Source organism: Bos taurus, chromosome 6 (assembly GCF_002263795.3).
Source record: "Bos taurus isolate L1 Dominette 01449 registration number 42190680 breed Hereford chromosome 6, ARS-UCD2.0, whole genome shotgun sequence".
Classification (NCBI taxonomy): domain Eukaryota; kingdom Metazoa; phylum Chordata; class Mammalia; order Artiodactyla; family Bovidae; genus Bos; species Bos taurus.
The window spans coordinates 66,008,466-66,030,328 of NC_037333.1; the positions used below are offsets into that span (position 1 = coordinate 66,008,466).

Sequence of the window (21,863 nt, forward strand, 5' to 3'; positions counted from 1 at the left end):
TTACTATTTTTCTTTTTTTTTTTTCCAGCAGCAACTCCTTTCCTTTATTTCTTCCCCTTATAAAGGGCAATTCAAGTTCAGGAGCATTCCTTTCCTGTCCCCAAGTCCCCCATCAGACCAGATACTGCAGGCACCAGATCCTGGGTGGCAGGAGCCACAGCAGCTGTTGGTATCCATTAGGTCAGCACTGAATCCACTGGAGAAGGGCAGCACCTTTCAGACCAAGGGGCAGCTGCACCTGAAGCTTGGGGTGGCCCAGAGGCAGGCTTTCCCGTGAGGACAGAGGCTCAGACAACTGGCTGCGTGAGCTGGCTGGATGGAACTCCATGATGACAAATGTCACCTCTGCCTGTAATCTTCAGCTTAGCCTTCACATCTGCTTACAATAAGAAACACAGACTGATGAAGTATGGCTAGCCCTAGTAAAATTGCAGAATATAGAGTCTGTCTTGATTTTTGTTTGTTTATACTTTGAATACCCTCCAGTCCTTTAATCTATTGTTCATTCTTTCATTAATTACCACTTAGCTTGAATTACTTTAATTCTATCATTTCCAGGATAACTTTCACTTTAAAAGAAGGCCCATTGGATAGATATTTTGGACAAGTATCCCTCCTTCTTATCCTGGTGTTTGGTGACTAGCAACACCACAAAGATTTCTGTTAGATGTCTTCCCTTTTGCTTTACCCTCAACACCCACTCCGACCTCCCACTCTGCTCTCTTTCTCTACCCTTCTCCACTGTGCTGTGTGTTCTGGGAGACTGACTTTTATGGACTGTTTCCATGGATTTGCTTACTCTCAGCCTTCTGGTTGACTTTACCAATGGGAGGCATGGGCAGGATATCACAGAATGAGAGAGAGTGAGATGAAGGTATTTACTCCTGTGGTTCCCTTACTGCCATGGATTGACTCCATTCTCCTGCAAGCCCACAGATCCTGCCTCATGGCCTTTCCCTACAGCTCCTCCCTCTGGATTCTACTGCAATATCCAGAACATGTCTGACTTCCTCCTCCATCTAGACTCATCTGTACATGTGTGCTAAGTCGCTTCAGTTGTGTCTGACTGTTTGTGACCCTATGGACAGTAGATAGCCAGGCTCCTCTGTCCATGGGGTCCTCCCAGCAAGAATACTAGAGTAGGTTGCCATATCCTCCTCCGGGAGATCTTCCCAACCCAGGGATTGAACCCACATCTCTTACATCTCCTGCATCATTTCTTTACCACTAGCACCAGCTGAGGAGCCCCAAAACTTATCTGTATATTGAGCCATTTTCCTAAGACCCAGATCTCTTTGGCATGTAAGCTGATGAATCCATAGGACTAATCTCTGTCAGAAAATGAATTTTCTCTTATCCAGGTAAGCAGAATGTTTCCTAATGGCCTTCAAATTACCTCGGAGTGAATTATTGCAAAAAAAATTTTAACTAGCATTTCTTCCTCCAGTTTTGTCCTCCACTCATTTATTCTAAGCAGTGAAACTGGATTAATTTCTCTATAAAGACATTCTCATTATGCTCCCCACTGATTTTAAAAGCCTCAATTGTTTCTCATTGTCCACGGGATAAATTCAAGCATTTAAGATCCACAGTCTGGCTCCAACCAAATCTTCAACTTCATCTATCACTACAGAGCATCCTAGGGTGTACTCTGAATAGAAGAAGGTGGGGACAGGAAAGAATCTGAATATCACCCCCAGTTCCCCAAAACATTTTCTCCTTGTTTTCTTCAGTAACAGAAGAATAATTATGTAGCAGGGATGGACTCCTCCATGAGATGGAATTCATAATTTTTCTTTGACTTTAGTTTCTATCATGAAGAAAAGTTGTAAGGTTTATACTGCCATGGAGCAATACTTCACAGGTTATCTAACTGATTCCATGTACTATCAAGTTTCAAATTATATTGTTTTTTAAACTGTTTTTTATTAAACTGTTTTCTGAGATTTCATGACATTAGGTTGGCATTATAAGGGAATTATAATCTGTGGTACCAAGGTTGTGTGATGTCTCCCAAACCCACCACTGCATAAAGTCTTCTTTCAGCAAAACCTGGACATACCTATTAGGTGCATTCTGACATCCTTCCTTCTAAGACCTGACTTGTATTATCTACTCCTCAGCTCCGTGGGCTCAGGCCTAATACTCCAGGCCTGTTGTTGCTCAACCAGAGCACTTTTGTGTGCTGCCCCCACCCCCTGCCACCCCCACCAGGGGACATTTGACAGTGTCTGGAGACATCTGTGGGTGTCATAACTGGAGAAGGAAAGTACTACTGACCCAGGAGGTTGCTACTGTACATCTTACCATATACAGGAGAGCTCCCCCACAACAAAGACATATCAAGCACAAAATACAATGGTGTCGAGCCTGAGAAAACTTGCACTAGGATAATTCTGATCCTTCCCTGATATCTTACAGGGAGCTAGGCCCATGTTCCCAGCACCATAGATTCTCGCAGCTGGCAATGTGCTTTTTATCCACACTAGGGCCTGCTTTTCTCACCATACATTGCTTCAGACTTTCAGTCTAGGTTCTTACAAAAGCTAATAATCTCAGTGGTCTGCAACAACAACTATGAAGTAGGTCCTTTTTAGTTAAATAAAATTGTATTATCTTTTAGGGAATATTAAAATTTGTCCTCGGGGCTAACAAAGAAGGAATAACAGTTTGGTTAGTGGATAGAGCACAGGTCTGGGGGCCAGGTTCTTGAACTTGTTCTTCTATGAACCAGCTAAGTGATCATGAGCAAAGCGTAGTCCTTCTGAGCTTAAGTTTTCCCTTTCAGTGAAATGAAGGGATGGACTCATTTAAGACATCAAATTATTCTTACAGTGTCTAGTCCCCAGTTGCAATAATTACTTCTTCACTTCTCTTTATTTTCTATTTGCACACACACACACACACACACACACACACATCTTTTCTACAAAAGAGGTTAATTTCCTCAGTTAAGTTTACATCCCCTAGAATTAAACCAGCAGCAGTTTGCAGCAATAATTATTAAAGCAACAGGCAAGGCTACCCATATCCTCATCTGATTTTTCTTTTTTTCTAATTTCAAACTTACCATTCCTTAATTTAATTGTGTGAGCTCAGTCAAGTCTTAACTCTCTCTCTGGGCCTTGGCTTCAGTGAGAGAGTTAATTTCCAAAGTCCCTTCTAGTTCTAATATATTTTTCCTACCCAGAACTTCTTCTGGCTTAACCTTGCACCCTCTTAAGTATGTGTGATGATTAGTGCCATGAAAATATAATAACACAAGTGAAGATAGCAGCATTCTATAAAATGGTAATAGAAAAAAATGCTTATTTTTCCTAACTTCAAGAATAAAGACTGATCATAAACAGGCAAAAAGAGGTAGCTATTTTGTGACTTGATCTTTTCAGTTTTTGTTTTCCTTTTTACTGTATTTTACAGCCCACACTAAAGAAACAGCAAAAATTCAAATTTGAGTACAGACATATCTTAGAGATGCTTCTCTTCAATTTCCTAAATAACTCACCCAAAACTGATTTCCTGTATCATAAAAAATGACACATATATAATTTTATTTCTGTCCTCAAGCTACACAAAAACAGTTGTTTCAAATTTGGAAAATAAATCTTTTGCATCCCAGTAACTCCCCTTTAGTTTAAAGCTATATCACCAAATCCCTGGGTCGGAAAGATCCCCTGGAGAAGGGAATGGCAACCCACTCCATATTCTTGCGTGGAGAATCCAGAGGAGCCTGGCAGGCTATAGTCTATGGGTTTGCAAAGAGTCAGACACGACTGAGTGACTAACACTTTCATTTTTCATATCACCAAAAGCTTCAGGTGATGCTAGGAATAATGATTAAGTAAAGGTTAAACTGGCTAAAATTAAGGCTAATGACAAAAGAAACGTCACGATATTTGTGACATCTGGGTTTCTAGGAGGTTTCTGGGAACATCTGGTAATAAGCAGGTGTGTTCTGAACTCCAAGGTGGGTAAACATCTGGGATATTACAAACAGACAGCAGTACTTAACAACTTCTCTTTCAGCTTGTCTTGGTCCAGTAGAATTAGGTTGTTGCCTCTTTGGGGGCTTGACCTCCCAAGGACAACAGCAAGCTTAGAAGTGGGTCATAATCAGTGAACAAGAATGAGTTCTCAGATGTTCCCCTAAGGAGAACCCAAAAGTTTCTTCCACATTCCACTGATTCCATTAAATTCACTTCATGTGACGCAACCCAGGCTATCACTTTAAGTCTGCTTAGGTGCCTAGTTAGATGAACAGACAGAACTTAATTGGATACAAAGGAGAAATTCTATTTTCCTCCCCCAGTCCTAGCCCCCTGCATGCTAATAAAGCTCTCTTTCCTATTCTTGCATCTCAAGCCAGATCCGTAACATTCCAGCCACTTTCAGTCATTTACCAAAAAAACTCAGTCCTGTTTAAAATTCAAATTCTCTCCCCACTCACCCCACTTTTGCATGCTGTAGCTCAAGGAACTTCAAGAGGGAAAGGCGTGAGGTCTGTCAGCTTGCCTTCCTCCCAGGACTCCAACTGTTTTTGGTCCCATGGACTACTCCAGGCAAGAATACTGGAGCCGGTTGCCATTTCCTACTCCAGGGGGGATCTTCCCAACCCAGGGATCGAACCCTCATCGGCAGGCAGATTCTTTACCACTAGTGCCACGTGGGAAGCCCCAGAGGAAGACAATAGCCATTGCTTAATGGCTGAGTGATTGCAGTCCTGTGCCAAATATCAGTGCTTCTCCAACTAACCCTGTCTGATCAAACATGCCCTTTGTATGGCAGGCACCCAAGGACTGGATCTGTCTTTAGGTATGTGAGTGAGCTCTGGACAGGTGTGCGGCTTCCCACAGTTTCTTTACATGAAGATGAACAGCTATTGCCACCAACTACCACCTTCCCCAACCTACTCCCCATACATACTCACACACACACACACACACACGCACACTGACCCTAGGAATCACCAAACTTCTTTCTACTGTGTCCACTTGCCCTGCAGGGCAACGTTCATAGATGGACCATTTAAGCTGCTAGAAACCTAACATTGCCAAATAGTGGAGGACAGGCTCCTCCCCTGCTGACCCTCTTTCTTTCTACCAGGATAGCAAGCTCACAGCCTTTTCCCTGCCAGCACAGGGGCAGGTATATCAGCGAGTCTGTGCCTAAGCAAACAATCACTACAGGGAAATGAGGTGCAGAGTGTCCCTGACTTGCAGGTATTCCCAATCTTTAAATGATTTTCCCTTTTCTCTCCTTAATGAAGTGAAGAGAAAGCCAACACTTTCTTTACTAGCTAACTCACACTCTGACAATTTTCTCAGTCTTTCCTTTCCTCCTATACTTCCTCTTTCTTCATACCTTCTTTCTTCTTCCTTCCATTCTATTTATTTGGGCTGGTGTAGCTATGGTAATTAAAATTACAATCAGCTGCCTCCCAGGAGACCCAGGAATGGACATGCAGTCCCACCTGCTTGTGGTTATCTTCAGAATGTTAGATCCTTTGTTCCTCTTTTTGCCCCAGTTTCAGATTCCATTCACCAACTTGGGGACAAAGGGAAAGTCTCATTTGCATGAGTTTTATTTTCACATCACCAAACCATTTGGCCCATCACAGACTCACTGACTGAGCAGTTTATCCATCTACATATAAAGATGACAGGCTTAAGGGATATACCTGGGCCATGATCCAGTTCTGCCTCTTAACATGTTGTATGGTCTTAAGGCAGATTGCTCAGTTTAGGTTCAAATTCCTCATCTCTAGAACAAGGGACAATACCAACCTTGTGGAGCCTTGAGCTGTGGTTTGTAAAAGTGCTCAAAAGATACGTTATTTAATATTTTCATCAGATTCACCGGCAGCACTGCAGAAACACGGTGCAGGTACTGGGTAAGTAAGGTCTGGTGTCCGACGTCAAGGAGTTCACACTCTAATATAGCGACCAACACATAAAGACACAGTTACGATGAAATGTGATATGTCTAAAGAAAAATACATACAAAGTGCTACTGGGGCCAGACTGAACTAGACATGAAATAAGATGGAGAGGAAGGTCTCTGTTTTAATCGCCTCCTATTCATTCTGTTGGCAAGGGAGATATTCCTGCACTAGGGCATGAACATGTGACATCTGACAGAAGACTGAAGACATCAGCAGCAGCTGATCAATCACTTAGGGGAGGACACCATATGCCATGCAAGGCTGCATGAGGATTCCACTCAGGAGCACAGTGAACCATCAGGGGCTGTGGGAAGCAGGCTTTGTAGTATTAGGAGGGTGAGATGCCCCTGGTTTCCATAGGGTGGTATGGACATGATTGGCTTGTTTAAACAACTCCACAGGCTGACAGGGAGCCACAACCCATTACTCAGGGACGCGTACGACCTTGCCTGGTCCCCATGATGAAGAGGGTTATTTGTCTAGGGGATCTTATCCACAGGAGCAGATCAAAGCCCTCCTGATTTCATGAGATGTCAAGGCAACACACAATATAGAGCCTTAATTTTAGGTCTTACATGACATCTTCCTGCAGCAAACATCCTCTGAACTCAGTATGAAAGACTAACCGTGAGATATGTGAGTGACTGGCATGGGGTTGGGGTTGAAGTAAATAGCACTGCCAAATGCAAACTTCTTCCATGGACAGTGTGTGCAAGATCTGTACACATTCAATGTTGCTGAAACATAAATGGTGCAGTAGAAGGTGGTAGAAAAAGACCCTCAAGGCACATACAGAGGGTGATCATAAAAAGCCTTGAAGCTGGGGAAAGAGCTTGGATAATATTCTGCTACTCTGATGCTAGAAGGTATTCTAAAATGATTAGGGGTCCAATAATTGGGGGAAAGGACTATTGAAAACAAATTATACTAATGTCTTCATGATATTTTAATTTCCTACTGCAGTACATTTGTAAACCTGTAAGATAATGTGCATTACCACATAATCTTCTTGAACCTAGAGACATAAGTCTTTTAGGAATTTTTTTTCCAGATACCAACTAACTGTTCCAGGGAACAAACTTTTTAAATTACTGTTATAGGTAATGAGGGATCATTAAAAGATTCAAGCTGCAAATGACATTGTCATATTTGTATTTTAAATTAAGCACCCTGGTAGATGTGTCGAAGATGAATCTGAAAGGATAAAAATTTGACTATTTAGTGAAGCCAGCTAGAAGGCTGTGAAAGCTATCCAAGAAAGCAACGGTGAATAGAAGTAAGATAATAGAGACAGGAGAGGAGGAAATTTGAAAGACTTTTTATGTATCAGATGAGGTAAATGTATCAGTGGGAAAGCTAGGTCATGCCGCAGTCAGAAACACTCAGCAAAATTTCAATGACTTACAGCAGAGGCTTCTACTCTGTTTACATTGTCTATCATAAATTGTTATGGAAGAAGGGTTCTTTTCCACAGAATTACTCAGGGACCCAGCAGATGGAGATTCTATAATCTTGTAGCAACACCATCTTGAAGAGCATGCTTCTTGGGTCATTACTGAAAGGGAAAGACCATTCAGACATTGGCCTGAAGAATACGTATCATCTCTTTGTTCTTGTTGGTATAGCCCACTGACTAGAAGTAGTCACGTGGCCCTGACTAATTGCAGTGGGTCTGGGAAATATGACCTTCTATGTGTCCAGGAATGGAAAAAAAAAAAAAAAATTTGTAGGATCATTCACAGTAAGTGACAAAACAGAATCAAGGAGGGCTCCCACAAGTGACTAGTTGAATGGCAGTGCCATGAACTGGGAATGTGGGGGTACCAGAAGAGGGACAGAATGTTTAGGAGATGAGGTGATAAACATTTTGAGTTTTATGGGAGGAATTTTCATCTGAGGATGACAGGTGGATTGTGGGAAGTTTGAAGTCTAAGTCTCAAACAAGAATTATATCCTAGAAATATTTAAGGTTTAGAAATCATCATCAGTAGTTCAAACCAAGAGTGGAAGCATTACCCAAGAAGACTAGGATGTTCTCTAAAGAACATCACAGTTTTTGATTTGAGAGAAAACCCCAAGAGGGAGAGAAACTGTCAGAGACAGACAAGAAGAGAGCACAGAAATGAAAATTCAAAAAATTGAGAAAAGGTGAGGTTCTGAGAGAAAGTAATCAGCAACAATAAGTACACCTGAGAGATCAGGTAAGCTAGAAACTTAAAAGGGCCCAGCTGATTTGGGAAGTAAGCCATTAATTCCACATGTAAGTGAGATCAGATGATATTTGTCTTCCTGTGTCATTATTTCATTTAGCATAGTATCCAGCAGGTTCATCCTGTGCTCACAAATGGCAAACAGTATCTAGGTATGTGTGTGTGTGTACAATGAACATGGGAATGCAGATATCCCTTTGAGATAATGAGCTCATCTGCTTTGGATAATATCTGAAAGTGAAATTGCTGGATTGTAAGGTAGTTTATTTTTTTTATTTTTTGAGAAAACTCAATAATATTTTCCATATCATATGTATCAATATACTTTCCCATAAACAGTGCACAAGAGTTCTTTTATTCCCCCCACATCCTTACCAAAAGGTATCTTTCTCTTTGATAATAGCTATTCTAACAGGTATGAGGTGGTATGTCCTTGTGATTTTGAATTGTAATTCCCTGGTAATTAATGATGTTGAACACCTTTTCATATACATGTTAGCCAATTCTATGTCATGAGAAAATGTGTATTCAGGTTCATTGCACAATTTTTTAATTGGATTATTTGGCATTTTGCTATTGAGTTGTATGAATTCCTTGTATATTTTGGATATTAACCCCTTATCCAGATATATGATTTGTAAATATTTTCTCCCATCCTGTAGGTTGCCTTTTTTGTTCTTTTGTTTTCTTTGCTGTGCATTTGAAATATTTTCCAGTCTTGCCAGTTTAAAATCATACCAGGAATACATTTTTCTTCTTTGTTGAATTACCATAAAACATAAAACAAGCTATTGCAGAAAGAAGTTCATGAGAGGAGGAGAGAGACACCAGTTAGGCTGACATGATTTGACTAGTGAGAGGGCAGTGAGGATATGAAAGAGGCAAAGAAAAGTTCTATTCCCAATCTTCTTCCTCAACGTCCATGAATCCTTCATTTATTCAACCAATATTTAGTAAAAAGCTTATTAGAGTATGAACATTCAAAATCACTGCAAATGGTGAATGCAGCCATGAAATTAAAAGACAGTTGCTCTTTGGAAGAAAAGCTATGAGAAACCTAGCCAGCATATTAAAAAGCAGAGACATTACTTTACCGACAAAGGTCTGTCTAGTCAAAGCTATGGTTTTTTCAGTAGTTATGTAAGGATGTGAGAGTTGGACCACAGAGAAGGCTGAGCAATGAAAGATTGATACTTTTGAACCATGGTGTTGAAGAAGAGTCTTGAGAGTCCCTTGGACTGTAAGGAGATCCAACCAGTCAATCTTAAAGGAAATCAGTCCTGAATATTCATTGGAAAGACTGATGCTAAAGCTGAAGCTCCAAGACTTTGGCCACCTGATGCGAAGAGCTGACTCATTGGAAAGATTGAAGTCAGGGGGAGAGGGGACAACAGAGAATAAGATGGTTGGATGGCATTACTGACTCGATGGACATGAGTTTGAGCAACCTCCAGGAGCTGGTGATGGACAGGGAAGCCTGGCGTGCTGCAGTCCATGGGGTCACAGAGAGTTGGACATGACTGAGCGACTGAACTAAACTGAACTGAATGACACATGAGCTTTCCACACTCAAGTTGCTCTAGTGGATGACTGTTACATTTCCTCCTTGCTGCTTCTGTAACATTTTGTACATTCCATTATTTTAGCACTTTTAACATTATATTGTATTTATTTATTTCTCTTATCTCTGAAAGTGATGAACTCCTTTAGGATAAAAGGCAGAGTAAAGATTTTATTGATCTGTGTGCACCAAAAACTCATCCCAATGCCTGGGCATAGTAAGCATGCAATAAACACTTTTGTTTTTAATTAAATTTTTCAGTAATCACATCTCTGTGAGATCATTATGATTAGCCTCATTTCACAGAAAAGGTAGCTGAGACTCAGCATGGCTCCACCTTAGGAGAGGTCAGAAGCGGTAAGTGGCAGAGCTGAGACCAGAATTCCATGTCTGTTTCTCTCCATCACATAAGAACTGCTCTGACATCTTTTCCTTCTGGGGTGATGGATTCAAAATGACTTACGCATATCTTTTCAATTCCTCATTCTATTCAAGATTACAGATTAGCAGTACAATCTGAGATACGAATGGGGTAATAGATCAAAACCAGTCCACAGACTCTCACACTTTTTTACCTGAGCTGAGCCACTGCATGCTGCACTATAATAAGATTACACACATGAAATTGCTGGCTTTGGTCCATAAAAGGTCAAATATCAGCACTTTCATAAGCTTCAACCTAGTAAGGTACAGAGTCATTCTTTCTATAGCATATAACTAGAAGTATAAATTAGTAGTATAAATTAACAAGAATAAACCTAGGTAGTGTGGTAGGGAAGAAAGATTTTAGAAATGCTGCCCTAACATAGTTTGTGACTGTGTTCCCTAAACAGACTAAACCTCAGCATCCTAATGATTACTATGGAGATAATAATTTCTTCCTAACTGGCTGTTGTATGAGTTGAATGATGTATATTGCTTGCCTCAGAATTAAAAGGTCTTACTGCATGGAACATCTAATCAGGTATCAACAAACAGTTGCTTACTAATACTTTTTTAGCAAAAGATAATCTTCAACAAGAAAGAAATAGGCAAGCTGTGGGGTTTTAAGATGAATATTGATATGGAATTTCTCAAAGAATTCTGAGGAAGATAGACTGGTTTCATCTCTAGAAAAAAAATAACCCAGCTAAAGACTTCCTTTTGAATGAAAATTAATAACCAGAGTACCTGCTTAAAAGCAATCTAGATCAGTGGACACCATTATCTGCAGTTTCAGGGTCCTTTGGGCAGCATCATGTAGATTAAACCAAAGTACAGCTGAAAAATCCAAGAGTATAGCATAAAAAAAGACTATGCTAAAGGATTCTTCTAGTACAATTTTAAAATACTTATTTTGATATCATGAACTTCTGGAGATTGAGCACCAATTCATAAGATTGAAAACATCTAAATGGAGATTCTTTGGGAAGAAATTTTCACCCATTCCAGTCTTACAGCCCCAGCTATGTTGTTTTATGAGATGCTAATTGTGCATCTTTTTGCTCAGGTTCTAATATGGCCTTTAGAGACTGTGTAGAGAGTAGGAACAAGACGCTAGACTTCGTAATCTCTATACTTTTTCCCCCCACAGATACAGCTAATATAGGTAAAATTTTCAATCTATAAACTAAAATGTATCCATTTAGTTTTAAACTGTGTAAATTTAAAAATTTATTTTAAATGTAAATTACTCTCATAATTTCTACATAATCACTCAAGTTCAGCTCTTCCTCAAACCCTCAGGTGTAGACTCAGGAACACCAGGACTCTTTCTTTCTTCATGCTCTTCCCTGGGTGTTGACGGTGAGCTCAGAAGACACCAGGGTAAATGCCAGGGGGGCGGAGGGGATGTGACTTGGTCTGTGGGCAGTGTCGCTCTTTTGTGCCACTCCTCCCCCTGGGGCTGATCCTAAGCTCTGGAATTACTTAGGGTGCATTGCACAGGGGGTCAGAGAGGAGCTGTTCTCCTTTTATGCTCCATCGTTGGGTCCTAGGCCAGCCTCTGACCTCAGAGATAACTTTTCCTGTTTGCATCACAGCACAGGTGAAATCAGGTCTCACTCTAATGGCAACTAGGCATTCTGTGGGTGCCAGTCCAGATCCCACTGAACGCTTGCAGCACTAGCAACATGCCCAAGACTTAACTGGGTTTTTCAGCCCTGTCCATGCTGTATCCTTCCAATGACGTAACACTGAGATGTCTTTCTCGACCACAAGTTTTCTCCCAGGGCACATCTGCCAACCACAACCCTCTGGAAACCTCCCCCGCTATTAAAAACCCACAAGAAACTCAGATGGAGCTGTCTCTAGCACTCTGCAGCTTTAACAAAGCAGCCGTTGTCATAAATAGTGGGATGAATAATGCTTTCTGCAATACTTGCTTGCCTTCAGCATAAAGCACAGGCTCCACTCCTATCCAGAACTTTAAAGCAGCTGTCTAGCATCATACCCCCACCATAGAACCCAGCATGAAGGGGCAGAGGCAACCAGGGCTTCCCAAATTCACATCTGATTCTTCTTTCCTCTCTGCTCTTTTCCCCCTGTTCTCTTCCTTGAAGTCTCTTTAAATTATGTTATGTGTTGGGAGAGTTGAGGGTGAAAATAATTATTCAGAAAGTTTGTGTATATGGACATCCTTCTTTCAGGCTGCTGCTGCTGCTAAGTCATTTCAGTCATGTCCAACTCTGTGCTACCCCATAGACAGCAGCCCAACAGGCTCCCCGATCCCTGGGATTCTCCAGGCAAGAACACTGGAGTGGGTTGCCATTTCCTTCTCCAATGCACGAAAGTGAAAAGTGAAAGTGAAGTCGCTCAGTCGTGTCTGACTCTTCACGACCCCATGGACTGCAGCCTACCAGGCTCCTCCATCCATGGGATTTTCTCGGCAAGAGTACTGGAGTCAGGTGCCATTTCCTTCTCCTCTTACAGGCTAGTGTCTTTTAAACCAAAGAGTCAAGAATTTGCCTTGCTTGTTAGTCAGGTTACCCAAGGTCAATTTTCCCTCTACCCAGCCCCCAGTAGCATGTAACCACAATCTTACTGTCTTGGCCTGAGGCCCTTAGATTATAAGAAACTGTATTTGTGATTTGAGGACAAAAGAAGTCTATGTCTTCCTTTCATGAAAGATCTGTCTGCTTAGAATGAGATCTAAGTAAATTATGAACCACTTGCCATATCATCAATACAAATAGTCTTTTCTTTTTTTACCTCTTAAGAAACTTTATTATTAGCTATGTGCTAGACAGTTCTCAGAGAAGGCAATGGCACCCCACTCCAGTACTCTTGCCTGGAAAATCCCATGGAAGGCTGCAGTCCATGAGGTTGCTAAGAGTCGGACATGACTGAGCGACTTCACTTTCACTTTTCACTTTCATGCATTGGAGAAGAAAATGGCAACCCACTCCAGTGTTCTTGCCTGGAGAATCCCAGGGACAGGGGAGCCTGGTGGGCTGCCATCTATGGGGTTGCACAGAGTCAGACACAACTGAAGTGACTTAGCAGCAGCAGCAGCAGAATTTGAAATTCCTTTTCATATTCTTTTCCCGTCTAAGTTAGTATTAATACATAATATTGAGCAGAGTCCCCTGTGCTATACTGCAGATCCTTTTGGTTATTCATTTTAAATATAGCAGTGTGTCCATGTCGATCCCAAACTCTCTATCCATCCCTCCCCTCCCCCGTAGTCTTAATATGACCTTCTACCAAGCACATTCTACCCTCTAGCTATGGACCAAAGTGTCCCAACATCAGCATTACTGGCATGCTGGGCTGGATAATTCATGCAGAGCATGGCCCTGACTATTGCAGAGCATCAAGCATCATCCCTGGCCTCTAGTCACTAGTATAGCATCCATCCCGCACGTTGTCACAGCCAAAATGCCTTCAGGTGTCGCCACATGTCCCCTGGGCAGAGGAAGCCACCCTTGGTTGAGAATAAGGCTACAGACCTATCCAGAAGCAACAGGTGATGCCTGTGTAATGCTTGTAAGTATTTTGAAGATAGATTGCTTCTAAGAAGCATTCTGTAGCTGTAACTGCAAAAACAATCTTTTTTACCTTCCCTATGAGTCAGGTACTGCAGATTATTGGCCCCTTTTCCACAGATAGAAACTTGGAAACATTCAGCTTTCCCAACCAGGTCATGGAAATCTGTACTTTCATTTCCCTCCTCTGAAATGAAATGATACTCACCATTTTTCTTCCCTGGCCTGAGATCAGGCAATAACATTAGAACAATGCCCTTTCCTAACTGCTGTTCTCAGACTTCTACGTCAAGCATCTTCAAAGATAAATTTATATTTGCCTATCTCCTTATTTCATGGACATCAGAAATAAAACCCTCAACATAAATAAAATGGCAGTGAGCCACATGTTTCATCAGTGTAACTGCCAAGTTACAGGGAGTGAAAAATCAATTCCAGCAAAACCAGTAATAATCTGATAGGGTTTTTTTTTCCCCCGTCATGCCCAGACAAAATGCAATTTTTAAAACACAGATATTAATGTGCCCAACAAGTCTGCCACAATAACCTCCATGACACCAATCTAGCACTTGGGAATGAGCACAGATAAATTGTAGATACAAACAACTGTGAACTGTCAGCTCTTCAACATTCTATTCACAAGGATTTCAAAAGCCAAGAAATTATACAAAAACATATAATAGTTTGTGAGCCACAAAAGCACATGGCCTCCTAGTTGCTAGAGCTATCCAACTTGATCCTAAAGGAAATCCAAAAGAACATGGGATATTCAAAAATAGTTGAGAATTGCAAGAGAAAAGCCCATTTATTGTCTTGTTGGAAAATAAAACCAACCACCTTTAGATGCTAGAGCTTGGCTGTTGTTGTTGTTGTTCAGTCACTCAGTTGTGTCTGACTCTTTGCAACCCCATGGACTGCAGCACGCCAGGCTTCCCTGTCCTTCACCAACTCCCAGGGCTTGCTCAAACTCATGTCCATTGAGTCCATCTCATCCTCAGTCATCCCCATTTCCCCATGCCTTCAATCTTTCCCAGCATCGGGGTCTTATTTCTAAAGAGTCAGCTCTTCACATCAGGTAGCCAAAGTATTGGAGCTTCAGCTTCAGCATCAGTCCTTCCAATGAATATCAGGGTTGATTTCCTTTAGGATTGATTTTATTTAGGTTTTCCTTTAGGATTGATTTCCTTTAGGTTTGATCTCCTTGCAGTACAAGGGACTCTGTAGAGTCTTCTTCAACACCGCAGTTGAATAGTATCAATCCTTCGTCACTCAGCCTTCTTTATGGTCCAACTCTCACATCCATACATGATTACTGGAAAAACCATAGCTTTGACTAGATGGACCTTTGTCAGCAAAGTAATGTCTCTTCTTTTTAATAGCTAAGTTGGTCAAAGCTTTTCTTCCAAGGAGCAAGCATCTTTCAATTTCATGGCTGCAGTCACCATCTGCAGTGATTTTGAAGCCCGAGAAAATAAAGTCTGTCACTGTTTCCATTGTTTCCTCATCTATTGCCATAAAGTGATGGGACCAGATGCCATGATCTTTGTTCTTTTAATGTTGGGTTTTAAGCCAGCTTTTTCATCTTCCTCTTTCATTTTCATCAAGAGGCTCTTTAGTTCCTCCTCACTTTCTATCATCTGCATATCTGAGATTATTTATATTTCTCCCAGCAATCTTAATTCCAGCCTGTGCTTCATCCAGCCTGGCATTTTGCATATTGTACTCTGCATAGAAGTTAAATAAGCAGGGTGACAATAGACAGCCTTAACATACTCCTTTGCCAATTTTGAACCAGTCTATTGTGTATGTCTTGCTCTAACTGTTGCTTCTTGACCTGCACACAAATTTTTCAGGAGGCAGATAAGGTGATCTGATATTCCCATCTTTTTAAAAATGTTCCACAGTTTGTTGTGATCCATACAGTCAAAGGCTTTAGCATAGTCAATGAAGCAGAAATAGATGTTTTTCTGGAATTCTTTTGCTTTTTCTATGATTCAGTGGATGTTGGCCATTTGATCTCTGGTTTCTCTGCCTTTTCTAAATCCAGCTTGAACATCTGGAAGTTCTCGATTCATGTACTATTGAAGGCTAGCTTGAAGAATTTGAGCATTACTTTGCTAGCGTGTAAAATGAGTGCAATTGTGGGGTAGTTTGAGCATTCTTTGGCATTGCCTTTGGGATTGGAATGAAAACTGACCTTTTCCAGTCCTGTGGCCACTGCTGTGTTTTCCAAATTTGATGACATATTGAGTGCAGCACTTTCACAGCATCATCTTTTAGGATTTGAAATAGCTCAACTGGAATTCTATCAGCTCCGCTAGCTTTGTTCATAGTGATGCTTCCTAAGGCTACTATATTTATTACTGTATGTTGTGTGCAACGTATTTGTGAAAATCCAGGCAGGGACTACATACTCTTCATTCACAAATGTAGAAGGCATCATTTAGAAACTGAATGGAATGGGTCTCAGTAAACGGTGTCTGAATGTGATTGATATGGTAAATGAAACTAAAAGACATAGCTTATAGATAAAAGAAATTAGGAACTAGGCAAGTTAGTTAATATAAATTAAAATTAACTTTGACCTGATAGAAGGCTGATTTTTAGTTCAGTGCATTTTATTGCTACGAGTTGCATAATAATAATAAGATATGTGAAGGATGGGTCCATTTTCTACACATAAATGTTTGTTAACTCATGTACATGGCTAAACTAGCATAGTCTGTACTTTTGAAGATGTAGTGAGATTACAACTTAACCATTAAATATACCGAAACAAGTCATTTGTTATAGTCATTCTAGTAACAATTAGAGTTGTATGTATTTCTAGCTAAAAATATGAATCTGTGACTACATATATTAATCAGAATTGTTCTAGTGTTATTTAACATAAATGAATTTTAAAATAAAACCTTGTGGGAATCAGTTATCCAAAGCTAAAATAGTCAGGAAAAATGTAAAACTCCTGCAATTGAAAATAATCAACTGTTCAGACACTATCCTGTCTCTGCCTATAAATCTGGAAGGTCTTGACTGCCCTCTACAGGGCATACAAATAATTTTCACAGATTTGAACTTACATTTAGGCATTTTTTAGAACATAAAAAAAAATAATTTACTGGGGTTCTATTTTTAAAAGATTTTTATATATTCACATGTAAGTTTTTTAAAATAAAAAATCCATTGTCAGCACATAAAGAGATACCACTATTAACTACAATGAAATTTATGTAAGTTAAAAAGAGATGGATAAGAATTTTTTGAGATATAAAATATTCTCCTTTGACTATTAAGACAATAAAATGCAGATGGCTAGTAGTTATCTGTACTGAGTAACTTCCATTGGTAAAAAAACACATAAGACAAACACTTAATAGTAAGATTTTAGCATTTCCAGATGTGATTATCTTCTACTTCACCAGTGATTTTGGCCATACAGTAACCCTGATTCTGATCTTTAACCAATAATTTGCCTAAAACATATGCGGCCACATACATTAATTCAATATAGCTCCATTAGCTGGGCATTGTGAAGGGAAAGTTATTATCATGAGCCTACACACCATTAGTACACTAAACAAGTATAGTGTTGACAGAATGGAATACACCACTCCACGTTCCAGAAGGTTCGAAGACAAATTCAAAGACACTTAGGCTGATAAGGCTGATTCAGTCTGGGAAAGATTCTAGCCCCGGATCCCATAGAAAAGTTCTCAGTAATCCACAGAAGTAGCTTGATTTCTCCAAACACAAGTCAAAATAGACTTGATACTGATACATATGGAGATAGAGACTCAAAGCTAAAACCATTAGGTGAATATTAAATGAATAGATGATGATGCCACCCTGAAAAATGCTGATTAAAGATTTTTTATATCAATCTAAAGGAACATTGCCAATAGACTATAACAGAGCTCTATCTTTGTCTCTGACATCCCACATTTGTCTTAATCAAGAGAATAATGATAAAAAGGCATGTTTATCAAATCTGAAGAAAACATGAAGCACAGGTAAGCAAATAAATATTAAAAAAAAATCTCAACAGCAAGTCAAATTGAATTAGATCAATTTAATGGGGACTATATTAGATCCTATGTTTGAATCCAAAGGGAAAAAATAATATGACTGTCAAAAAGCTCATTTAAACTTGTGCTGCTTTAACAGGTGACTAGAATAAGAAAAGCATTGCTCTTTGCTAGCTAGCTATACCAAGAAGACTGTGATTTGGACAGGTATGGCAGAAAGCATGTGGGAACTTCATCAGTATGAGGCCAGAAAAAATGGTAGGGGAAGGAGGTCAGACAGGGTCAGACAGGCTCAGCCTGAGAGAGGCACCTGAATCACCCACGGGGAAGGCTAGTGCATGCAGTCCAACCTGCCAGACAATTTCATCTTGAGAAATTCCGGGTGGGAGCCAGTTTACATGTCAGAACAAGCCACAGTCAGGATCAGAAGATCTGATGATGGCAGCAGAATTCCCACCAGTGGTAAATTTAGGAGAAACAATGTATTTCAAATAAAGAAAACATAGAAGGAGATCTTAGGCAGTGTACTAGAGCCCAGTTGGTATCTAGGCTCCAGCAAAATCATTTCACCATCAAGTACTATAGGCAAAATATCTACATACTATGAGTTTATCAAAGATCTTAAATTATTGGATCTAAAATACATAAAGGAAAAGTGAAAGTGAAAGTCACTCAATCATGTACAACTCTTGGCGACCCCATGGACTGACTCTTAGTGACCCCATGGACTGCAGCATGCCAGGCCTCCCTGTCCATCAACAACTCCCGGAGTTTACTCAAACTCATGTCCATTGAGTTGGTGATACCATCTAACCATCTCATCCTCTGTCATCCCCTTCTCCTCCCTCCTTTACTCTTTCCCAGCATCAGGATCTTTTCCAATGAGTCAGTTCTTCGCATCAGGTGGCCAAAGTATTGGAGTTTCAGCTTCAACATCAGTCCTTCCAATAAACACCCAGGACTGATCTCCTTTAGGATGGACTGGTTGGATCTCCTTGCAGTCCAAGGGACTCTCAAGAGTCTTCTCCAATACCAAAGTTCAAAAGCATCAATTCTTTGGTGCTCAGCTTTCTTTATAGTCCAACCCTCAATCCATACATGACTACTGGAAAAACCATAGCCTTGACTAGATGGACCTTTGCTGGCAAAGTAATGTCTCTGCTTTTTACTATACTGTCTAGGTTGGTCATAACTTTTCTTTAAAGGAGTAAGCGTCTTTTAATTTCATGGCTGCAGTGACCATCTGCAGTGATTTTGGAGGCCATAAAAATAAAGTCTTCCACTGTTTCCACTGTTTTTCCATTTATTTGCCATGAAGTGATGGGGCTGGATGCCATGATCTTTGTTTTCTGAATGTTGAGCTTTAAGCCAACTTTTCCACTCTCCTCTTTCACTTTAATCAAGAGGCTCTTCAGTTCTTCTTCACTTTCTGCCATAAGGGTGGTGTCATCTGCACATCTGAGGTTATTGATATTTCTCCCAGTAATCTTGATTCCAGCTTGTGCTTCTTCCAGCCCAGCATTTCTCATGATGTACTCTCTATATAAGTTAAATAAGCAGGGTGACAACAGACAGCCTTGATGTACTCCTTTCCCTATTTGAAACCAGTCTGTTGTTCCATGTCCACTTCTAACTGTTGCTTCCTGACCTTCATACACATTTCTCAAGAGGCAGGTCATGTGGTCTGATATTCCCATCTCTTTCAGAATTTTCCAGTTTGTGGTGATCCACAGAAAGGCTTTGGCGTAGTCAATGAAGCAGAAATAGATGTTTTTCTGGAACTCTCTTGCTTTTTTGATAATCCAACAGATGTTGGCAATTTGATCTATGGTTCCTCTGCCTTTTCTAAATCCAACTTGAACATCTGGAAGTTCTCAGTTCGTGTACTGTTGAAGCCTAGCTTGGAGAATTTTGAGTATTACTTTGCTAGCATGTGAAATGAGTGCAATTGTGGGGTGGTTTGAACATTCTTTAGCATTGCCTTTCTTTGGGATTGGAATGAAAACTGACCTTTTCCAGTCCTGTGGCCACTGCTGAGTTTTCCAAATTTGCTGGCATATTGAGTGCAGCACTTTCACAGCATCATCTTTCAGGATTTGAAATAGCTCAACTGGAATTCCATCACCTCCACTAGCTTTGTTTGTAGTGATGCTTTCTAAGGCCCACTTGACTTCACATTCCAGGATGTCTGGTTTTAAGTGAGTGATCACACAATCATGATTATCTGGTTCATGAAGATCTTTTTTGTACAGTTCTTCTGTGTATTCCTGCCACCTCTTCTTAATATCTTCTGCTTCTGTTAGGTACATACCATTTCTGTCCTTTATTGTGCCCATCTTTGCATGAAATGTTCCCTTGGTACCTCTAATTTTCTTGAAGATATCTCTAGTCTTTCCCATTCTATTGTTTTCCTCTTTTTCTTTGCACTGATCACTGAGGAAGCCTTTCTTATCTCTCCTTGCTATTCTTTGGAACTCTGCATTCAAATGGGGTATATCTTTCCTTTTCTCCTTTGCTTTTTGCCTTCTCTTCTTTTCACAGCTATATGTAAGGCCTCCTCAGACAGTCCTTTTACTTTTTTGCATTTATTTTTCTTGGGGATGGTCTTGATGCCTGTCTCCTGTACAATGTCACCTACCTCCATCCATAGTTCATCAGGCACTCTGTCTATCAGATCTAGTCCCCTAAATCTACATCTCACTTCCACTGTATAATCGTTAGAGATTTGATTTAGGTCCTACCTGAATGTTCTAGTGGTTTTATTTTTTTATTAGTGACTTTTTTAATTTGGAGAAGGAAATGACAACCCACTCCAGTATTCTTGCCTGGAGAATCCCATGGACGGAGGAGCTTGGTGGGCTACAGTCCACGGGTCGCAAAGAGTCGGACACGACTGAGCAACTTCACTTTCACTTTTTTTATTAGTACTTTTATTAGTGACACATAAATTAAGTTTAACATGAAATGTGAATACATTTTAAATAATTGAAAATAAAGTGGGAAGCTGTCTCTAAAAGCAAAGGCACTTGGGATCTAAAAGCCTTTAAAAGGGGATGACCAAATATAGACAACATTAATGGATTATGCCGTATTAAACAATCAGATATGAAGGAGCAGGTCTTTTGGAAAGTCATTCTTGAAATTTACACATTGGGCAAACATAGGAACTGGCCAGGTTTGACCAGCATGAGAAGAAGACTGAGAATCCTGACTCTGCTTCTTGAGCATCTTAGATCTGGCTGGAAATAGCATAGGACCTCTCAAGGAATGCTTATGAAACCAGCAACCTGGACTTGAAGATTTCAAATCTAAGGATGTGACATAATTCCAAATCTGATGCTGCTGAATTTCTAAATCACTCAGAAGTGGATCAATGACCAGGGCAGGTTTAATCGTGGGGGTGAGTCAGTTCAACAGGAAAAGTTGCCAGATAATGCAAAAGGAGGGGTAAGGGATGAGGTAGATATGGCCACCCCTCAGTTGGGGTTCCCATGGTTCAAGGAGTATATCAGCAACCTGGGAACTACTGAGAGGAGAGGTTTCATAGGTTGAGTATATCCTGGGAAGGACCAGAACCTAAAGAAGGAAACAATGAAAGGGATGACCAGATGTGTGCTCAAACATAAGAGGTACTGTCACATAAGAAATGTAGTTGGCTTGTTTTCTATTGGCACAAGGGGTAGATAAAGATCAGATGGTGAATGCTCTCAGAAAAGATGAATTCTTACTTATTATACAGACATATTTTCTAATGATTACCTAGAAATCTAATTAACTGTTGAGTTGACTAAGAAAATAGTAAGAGTGCCATTCCTAGGGACAGGATGACAACTCAAATGGTGAGTCATCAGGTAGGAGTCAGTTATAAAGTGGCTTGTTGCCTAGATTTGTACCTACAGTTTCTTAATACTTGTGAGAATGCTTCAAAAATCTGGCTTCCCTGGTTGCTTTATTGCTTCTTAGGATACAGAGATAAGTGAGAAAGGAATCCCAAGTAGCCTTTAGAGTAAGTGCTACAATAGACTTGGAGCCACTTAAAGGATTAGATCCAACTAGCTTTCTAGTCGGAGAAGGCAATGGCACCCCACTCCAGTACTCTTGCCTGGAAAATCCCATGGGCGGAGGAGCCTGGTGGGCTGCAGTCCATGGAGTCATGAAGAG

The 21,863-nt window shown here is 40.4% G+C and overlaps 1 protein-coding gene across 1 annotated transcript in view; it reads left to right on the plus strand.

Annotated features, from left to right (window-relative positions):
• Positions 1 to 21,863, plus strand: part of GABRB1 (gamma-aminobutyric acid type A receptor subunit beta1) — a 453,062-nt gene that overhangs the window by 396,829 nt on the left and 34,370 nt on the right. The gene's annotated exons all lie outside the window — the stretch shown is intronic.